The sequence below is a fragment of the Ranitomeya imitator genome, chromosome 4 (assembly GCF_032444005.1).
Source record: "Ranitomeya imitator isolate aRanImi1 chromosome 4, aRanImi1.pri, whole genome shotgun sequence".
Taxonomy (NCBI): domain Eukaryota; kingdom Metazoa; phylum Chordata; class Amphibia; order Anura; family Dendrobatidae; genus Ranitomeya; species Ranitomeya imitator.
In genome coordinates this window covers 537,012,518-537,019,608 of record NC_091285.1, presented here as the reverse complement: position 1 = coordinate 537,019,608, position 7,091 = coordinate 537,012,518, and the positions used below count along the sequence as shown (strand labels likewise).

The window sequence follows — 7,091 nt, the reverse complement described above, 5'->3', positions numbered from 1 at the left end:
GACGGATTACAGTTCTGCTGTTCTGTGTTAGTTACTTGTCTCACACTGGTAACTCCATTTTCATGTAAAATCAGCTCTGGAGGCAGAGTTATCTCCAGGCCGCGTCCGCCCAAGAGCCTGGAAGTGATTATAAAGATGATAAAGTGATGATAAAGTGATAAAAGATGATTTCTTAGCAACAAGGCATCTGATATGAGACACACAGGTAGGACTTTCTTTTAGCAGTCCATAACCTGTATGCCCATATTGATAGTTAACATAGGTCAAATGTGGAGGCAGATTCTCTTTAAAGGGAGCCTTTCACCTGAGACATGCTGCCCAAACCACTTCCAGCATGAAATACAGTCTGGCTGCACGATTGCAGTATCATATAAATTTATTTTGAAGATCAAGCCAGGAAGAATTGTTAAAGACAAGTCTAGTCCGGCGCCACCCATGGACGGACCTACTCAGAGTTGCTGCAGGTGATCGACAGGTCTTTTTCCATTGCATGCATATAGGGAGATACCTGTTATTCACCTGCAGAGGTGCTGGGAGATGCCAACCTGTGAATTAGACCCATCTCCAGCCATGATAAGAAAATGACAGCGCTCCATCCAGGTGTAATCCAAATAAGCAAATTTATTCAAGCCATCAAACAGCAAACAGCAACGTTTCGACCCTGAGGGTCTTTGTCAAGCATACCCTGCAGTGCATAGGTCCGGCTATAAATAGCATATGTGCCACACAGGGCACCAATCACTAGCAAGCCGCCCACCACCACATAATTAACATCTTACAAAAGTTAAAACAAACATCAAACATATACCTATTAAAAATATCCCACCCCTAGTATTGAACATGTATACATAAGGTAAATATTCCCCACTATTATATATAAATGCGCCATAAATCGTAGAGACTCCAGCTGTCAAGATCCGGTGACGCGGTCATCATAGCTATATCCTCCAATCGTCTCTCCTCCACATGGAACTGTAAACACCACGCTGCCAATCAATCCCAGGCTTTCATATGCGTCATGAAGCATAACGACGCAATCAGAAGACTCCCTTATCCGGAAGTATCTTCACAACCAATTGGAGGACCTGTAACAAAAACAGTGCACCCCTACGTCATAACTTAGACGCCTCTAGCCACCAACTACAACGATCGGGGAGCGCAGGCGCATCACCGCTCAGGTCAGCCCCCCACACGTGACCACGTCGGGAACCAATCAAGAGCAGAGAGCGTCACACGTCCACCTCACGAAGAGTACGGGGCCGAGCAAAAGCGTTGCCAGGACAACCGCAACGCTAGCACCATGTTACCCATGCGTCCAACAACCAGTTAAACCCGGCGATGCAGCGACGAGGGAGCGCACACGGATCACCGCCTAGATCAGCACCCCACATGAAACCAAGCGGGTAACCAATTTAAGAGCAGAGCCCGCGACGCACCCACCTCGCGCAGCGCACAGGATAAACAGCAGCGTTGCCAGGTCAACCACAGCCTCGGCATTATGCGTGCAGCGCCGGAATCAGGTGATCCATGCAGAAGTATCTGGGAATCTCGGCGGTCAATCCAGCTATCTGTATATGGATACAAAAGGGGGCATAAAGATGCAGGGGAAAGATACAACATATAGATAATAAATGAGTACCAATTCCTCCCACCGTATCTCTCAACCCCACCACCATATTAGCTACCCCCATTTTCTTCCCCCCAGAGACCCAAACCAGAAGAATCACAAAATCTAACAAAAAAAACCTACTATTAGTATTAGTACAAATATAGAAAAACAGTCGACTAGCATACTGTCACCAATGTGCAACAGTCGAGGGGCACAGGGAAGGGAACCCAATGTGGTCTCACATCACAGGTAAAAATAGAAGTACACGAAATGTCCCATCCTGTTGACCGTCGACTGTAGCAGAATCTACCTAAATACACAAAGAAAAACAATGGAAAAAAACAACAAAAGAAAAAAATCAGGGAATATGAAACACACAATACATCACATGACCTAACTAGGCGACGGAGATATTAAAAACAGATACCGATGATAATAAGCCCACAATCCTACCGAACACAAGCATGTAAATTAAAGTCAATATTAAGGCCCTTGGGTTGTAATGACCCCAAAGTGTAGATCCACCGAAGTTCCTTAGTCTTGAGAATTTGTAGTCTATTGCCTCCTCTCCTGAGTATTGGGACACTATCTATCACCCTAAACCTAAGTTGGTTCACTGAATGTCTATTGTCGACAAAATGTTTAGGGACTGGCAATTCCGTGAGCCCTGTTCTCACTGTGCTCTTGTGTTTGTTAATGCGTGCCCTTACCTCCATGGTTGTTTCACCAACATAGGTGAGTCCACAAGGGCACACAATCATGTATACAACATAACTTGAAGCACAAGTATATCTCTCCTTAAGAAAAATCTTCTTTCCAGTATGCGGGTGGTGAAAAAACTCTCCCTTTAGCATGTTGTTACAGCAAGAACAGCCCAAACATGGGAAATTCCCATGTTTAACTGAACTTAAGGTACTTTGAATAGATCTTTTAGAGGTCCCAATATCAGACTTCACAAGTCTATCTCTAAAGTTGCGTCCCCTTCTAAATGACATCATGGGGAAAGTCTCAAAACTAGGAACTGAAGGAAGACCACATTGTAGCAGGGCCCAGTGTCGTCTCAGTATATTCCCAACACGATTACTTGCTGAATTGTAAGTTGATACAAAAGGAATCCTGTCATTTGTAGACTCGACACGAGTCTTATTCCGGATACTCACTCAATATTGTTTCTATACTGCAGAGCTCAAGAGCTGCAAAAGATATGTTTGCAGGAAGACGGATTACAGTTCTGCTGTTCTGTGTTAGTTACTTGTCTCACACTGGTAACTCCATTTTCATGTAAAATCAGCTCTGGAGGCAGAGTTATCTCCAGGCCGCGTCCGCCCAAGAGCCTGGAAGTGATTATAAAGATGATAAAGTGATGATAAAGTGATAAAAGATGATTTCTTAGCAACAAGGCATCTGATATGAGACACACAGGTAGGACTTTCTTTTAGCAGTCCATAACCTGTATGCCCATATTGATAGTTAACATAGGTCAAATGTGGTGGCAGATTCTCTTTAAAGGGAGCCTTTCACCTGAGACATGCTGCCCAAACCACTTCCAGCATGAAATACAGTCTGGCTGCACGATTGCAGTATCATATAAATTTATTTTGAAGATCAAGCCAGGAAGAATTGTTAAAGACAAGTCTAGTCCGGCGCCACCCATGGATGGACCTACTCAGAGTTGCTGCAGGTGATCGACAGGTCTTTTTCCATTGCATGCATATAGGGAGATACCTGTTATTCACCTGCAGAGGTGCTGGGAGATGCCAACCTGTGAATTAGACCCATCTCCAGCCATGGTCCCTGTCTAATCTTCAGAGTTCTGCCCACAGTTTGGGCAGCATGATTCACCTGACACATTCCCTTTAATGCAAAAGAAATGCTTACACAAACTGCATGAAACTGCCTGTGTTATCCTACCACAATTAATAGAGTTGTCCACTACTGGATAACCCGTTTCTTCTCCACCTTGGAGTAAATGTGAATGCTGTAGCTTCCAGATATTGATATCAGCAGGGTGGCAGCGCTGAGAACAGTGGAGTGGCACTGATACGGGAGATAACGATCATTTTTTCTCATCTCCTTTGGCCTATTAATAATGGGCTGCTCTGTAGTTTACAACCCTTCTAACTTAATTACTGATATTTAATAACTAGCTCCAAAGAGACCCAGAAACTTAAATCAAATGACTCTTTTACCTTCTTTAAAATCTCCCAGCTGCTTCATGTCATATATGTGCTGAGTACATTCTGGCCACTACTCCAGTTCACCCTTGTTTTCTTCCCATTGCTCAGGAAGTGAAGATATTTTGTATCCTTAGTATTTGTACGCATGGCTACACCAAGAGATAAATTAGTTTGCATCTGCCAAAAATAACAGAAGTGAATTACACATCTCTCCTAGCCATAGATTACTGAGAAATATTTCAGGAGACTCTTAGAAAAAGAAAGTCCCGACTGCCATATGGCATTGGATTTCACACAGGCTGGGAAGTTCTCACTGCCATAGGTTATTCAATCCACTGCAAGACTGTGTTTTCTTTGGACTGATGAAAAGACACTCAGGCATGTTTTCAGTTTGCACTGCAGCTGTAACATGAAGAATGTCATGGACAGGCGTACAATCTACAAAATATCTGCCTCGATAATGAACATTTCCAACATGGATCATTAGTAATGTTTAGTCAATTCCCTTTAGGGTTATTAACTGGGTCAATTTCATTTTGTCAATTATTACTGCAGACTATAAATCTGGTGCAGAGGTGGACTCGTCACATTGACCTAGGAGGATGTTCATTGTCCCATTGTCCTGGTTGGTTGGCGTATATTGTACTTAGCTTCGGATGTAAAAATAATACTAAAGTCTCAGAGCTCCCTTATGTCATTGTCATGACTTGTGTTATTTGGCCTGTTCTGGCCCAGTGTAAATTCTGTCTGCCAACAATGCTGTCAGCTTTGGATAAACTGGATCAGAAAAATTAGGATAAAGAGGGTTACAATAAACACCCGACAGTTCAGGGTGTCAGTGTTTTGTCTAAGGCTAAAGGGCTAGTCTGAGCCTGACTCTGGGTTCTGCCCTCCACATTCTTTCATATAGTATCCAGAAAGCAACTAAAATGTATACACACAGCAGATGGCCAAGCATCCTGAAATTCCTCAACAGTCCATGAACATAGGGGATTTTGTTTTTTACACTTTCCTTAAAAAAATAGATGCATTCATTATTTTATAAATTGCAGGAAGTTCAACAGATTATCTTGATTGTGACTGTGTCAGTAAAAATGTTGGCCACCCTGGCACATACTGTAGACAACATCAGGGTCGCCATCAGGGCATTACAGCCTTTACTATTATAAGCAGTCCAGTGAGCAGAAGTAAAGAGAAGGGGCCCGGACCCAGTCTGGGCCCCTTCTCTTGTGCTTTTGATCACCATGTTCCAGGGTATAATAAAGCATTGTGTGGTGGCACATAGCCCCATTGACTGTGCACATCTCTCTCGGGTACAGGGAGCCTTCATAGAGCTGCGCGGCGCAGCTGCAAGGGAATCCCGCTGCCTCTTCTGTGATGCGCTGGTGACGGAGTATAGTCAATGACGTCATCACGTATGCATCAGCGTACACGCACACCACTTGCCAGGACACAAGAAGCAGAGCTGCACCTGCGGGGGATTGAATGAGAGGTAAGTATTACCACCTTTTTTATTTATTTTTTTTAATAAAATGAATTAAACGGGCTTGAGGGGGAGCAAATGATGACGAATTGAGGGTGTGGGACCGGGGCAGTGAATGATGATGTTCTGAGTTGGGAGAGTGCAAATAATGAGGAATTTTGGGTAAGGTCAGCAAATGATGAATTTAGGGTGGGTTACTGAAAACGATAATTAACTGAGGGTGGGGGAGAGCAAATAATACTGAATTGAGGATGGGGGAGAGCAAATTATGCTGAATTAAGACTGAGGTATGAGGGACAGCAAATGATAATGAACTGAGGGTGAGGAGAGTAAATGATGATGTATCGAGACTAGGGGATAGGGGACAGTAAATCATGTTCAATTGAGGGTAGAGAAGAGTAAATGATCAATTGAGTGTGGGGGGGAAAGCAAATGATGCTATACTGAGGATGGGGGAAATCAAATGATGATGAATTGAAGCTGGGGGTGGGAGAGAGAGGACATGGCATAATAAATTGTGGCAGAGGGGGCATGTATATATAATGAATCGAGGGATCGGGAGGTAAAGAGAGGGGGGCACTGAGGATGCAGGAGTGAGACTGGTAATGAATTGTCAGAAACAGGTTCCAATTAATATATATATTTATTGAGTGGGAAAGTGGCTAATTATAGTTGGTGGGGGCACAGTGGTGGATTACAATTTATATTTGGAATGGTGGTTGCATAATAACTAATTATATATTAATGGTGGGTGAACATCTGCATTCAGCTGCAAAGTGTAGAAGTTGGGGAATGTGCTCTCTGAGTGATGCTCTAGATAACTGTGTGCTATTATCTGAAGATTGTAAAAGAATGGGGAGACAAAGAGCGCAATAGGGTCTTATCCACGTTACACAGAGGAGAATATATACCAAAATATGCTCACCTGGTTAGGATGAGATTAGAGCATATAGATAGCGGCTGCTGCAGATCCACAGGTCTTCACCGACCAGAGAAAATAATGTCTTCAAAAGGAGATTTGTAGTTAAAATTCTGCGCTGCCGCTAAGATGAATTTCAGGAGAGTAAAGTTGATTCACAGTGGTTTTATTCAACGCGTTTCAGGGGTCTCATGCCCCCTTCATCAGGAAATACCACCTGTGGTATTTCCTGATGAAGGGGGCATGAGACCCCTGAAACGCGTTGAATAAAACCACTGTGAATCAACTTTACTCTCCTGAAATTCATCTTAGCGGCAGCGCAGAATTTTAACTACAAATCTCCTTTTGAAGACATTATCTGAAGATGCGAGTCCTGGCTGTAAGAAGTGATGGTGGTCTGTGCTGAATGAAGAAGAAAAGCGAAGATGAAGGACTTCAACTAAAGACATCACCAGTGAGTCAGTGTATTACCTGTACACTTACACTATACACTGTATACTATATACAGAGCTTCTATGTATAATGTCATTGGTGATCACTATATTATCTGTACACTAACACTACATACAGAGCTTCTGTATATAATGTCACCAGTGAACACTGTATTGCCTGTACATTATACACTAGATTCAGAGCTCCTGTTATGATGTCACTGTTGATACCTGTATTACCTGTAAATTATATACAGAGCTCTTGTGTATAATGTCACCAGTGATCCCTGTATTACATGTACACTGACACTATATACACAGCTCCTGTGTATAATGTCACTGATCACTGTATTACCTGTACACTGACACTATATACAGATCTCCTATGGTAATATTAATTTTGTGGGTTTTTCATTATTGATCAGTATTGTAGCATTTGGTTACTATGTGATGGTAATATGTGATCTGGTCA

General features: G+C 42.9%; 1 long non-coding RNA gene across 2 annotated transcripts in view; it reads right to left on the bottom strand.

Annotated features, from left to right (window-relative positions):
* Window positions 1-245: 245 nt before the first annotated feature.
* Window positions 246-7,091, bottom strand: part of LOC138676700 (uncharacterized) — a 28,992-nt gene continuing 22,146 nt past the window's right edge. Inside the window, exons 3-4 of one of the 2 annotated variants that reach the window (XR_011320812.1) lie at window positions 1,441-5,257; window positions 246-1,085 (exon numbers count right to left, since the gene is read on the bottom strand). This is a non-coding gene — a long non-coding RNA (uncharacterized lncRNA). Of the gene's footprint in view, window positions 5,258-7,091 lie in introns of both variants that reach the window. The other variant, XR_011320811.1, reaches the window with a different exon arrangement.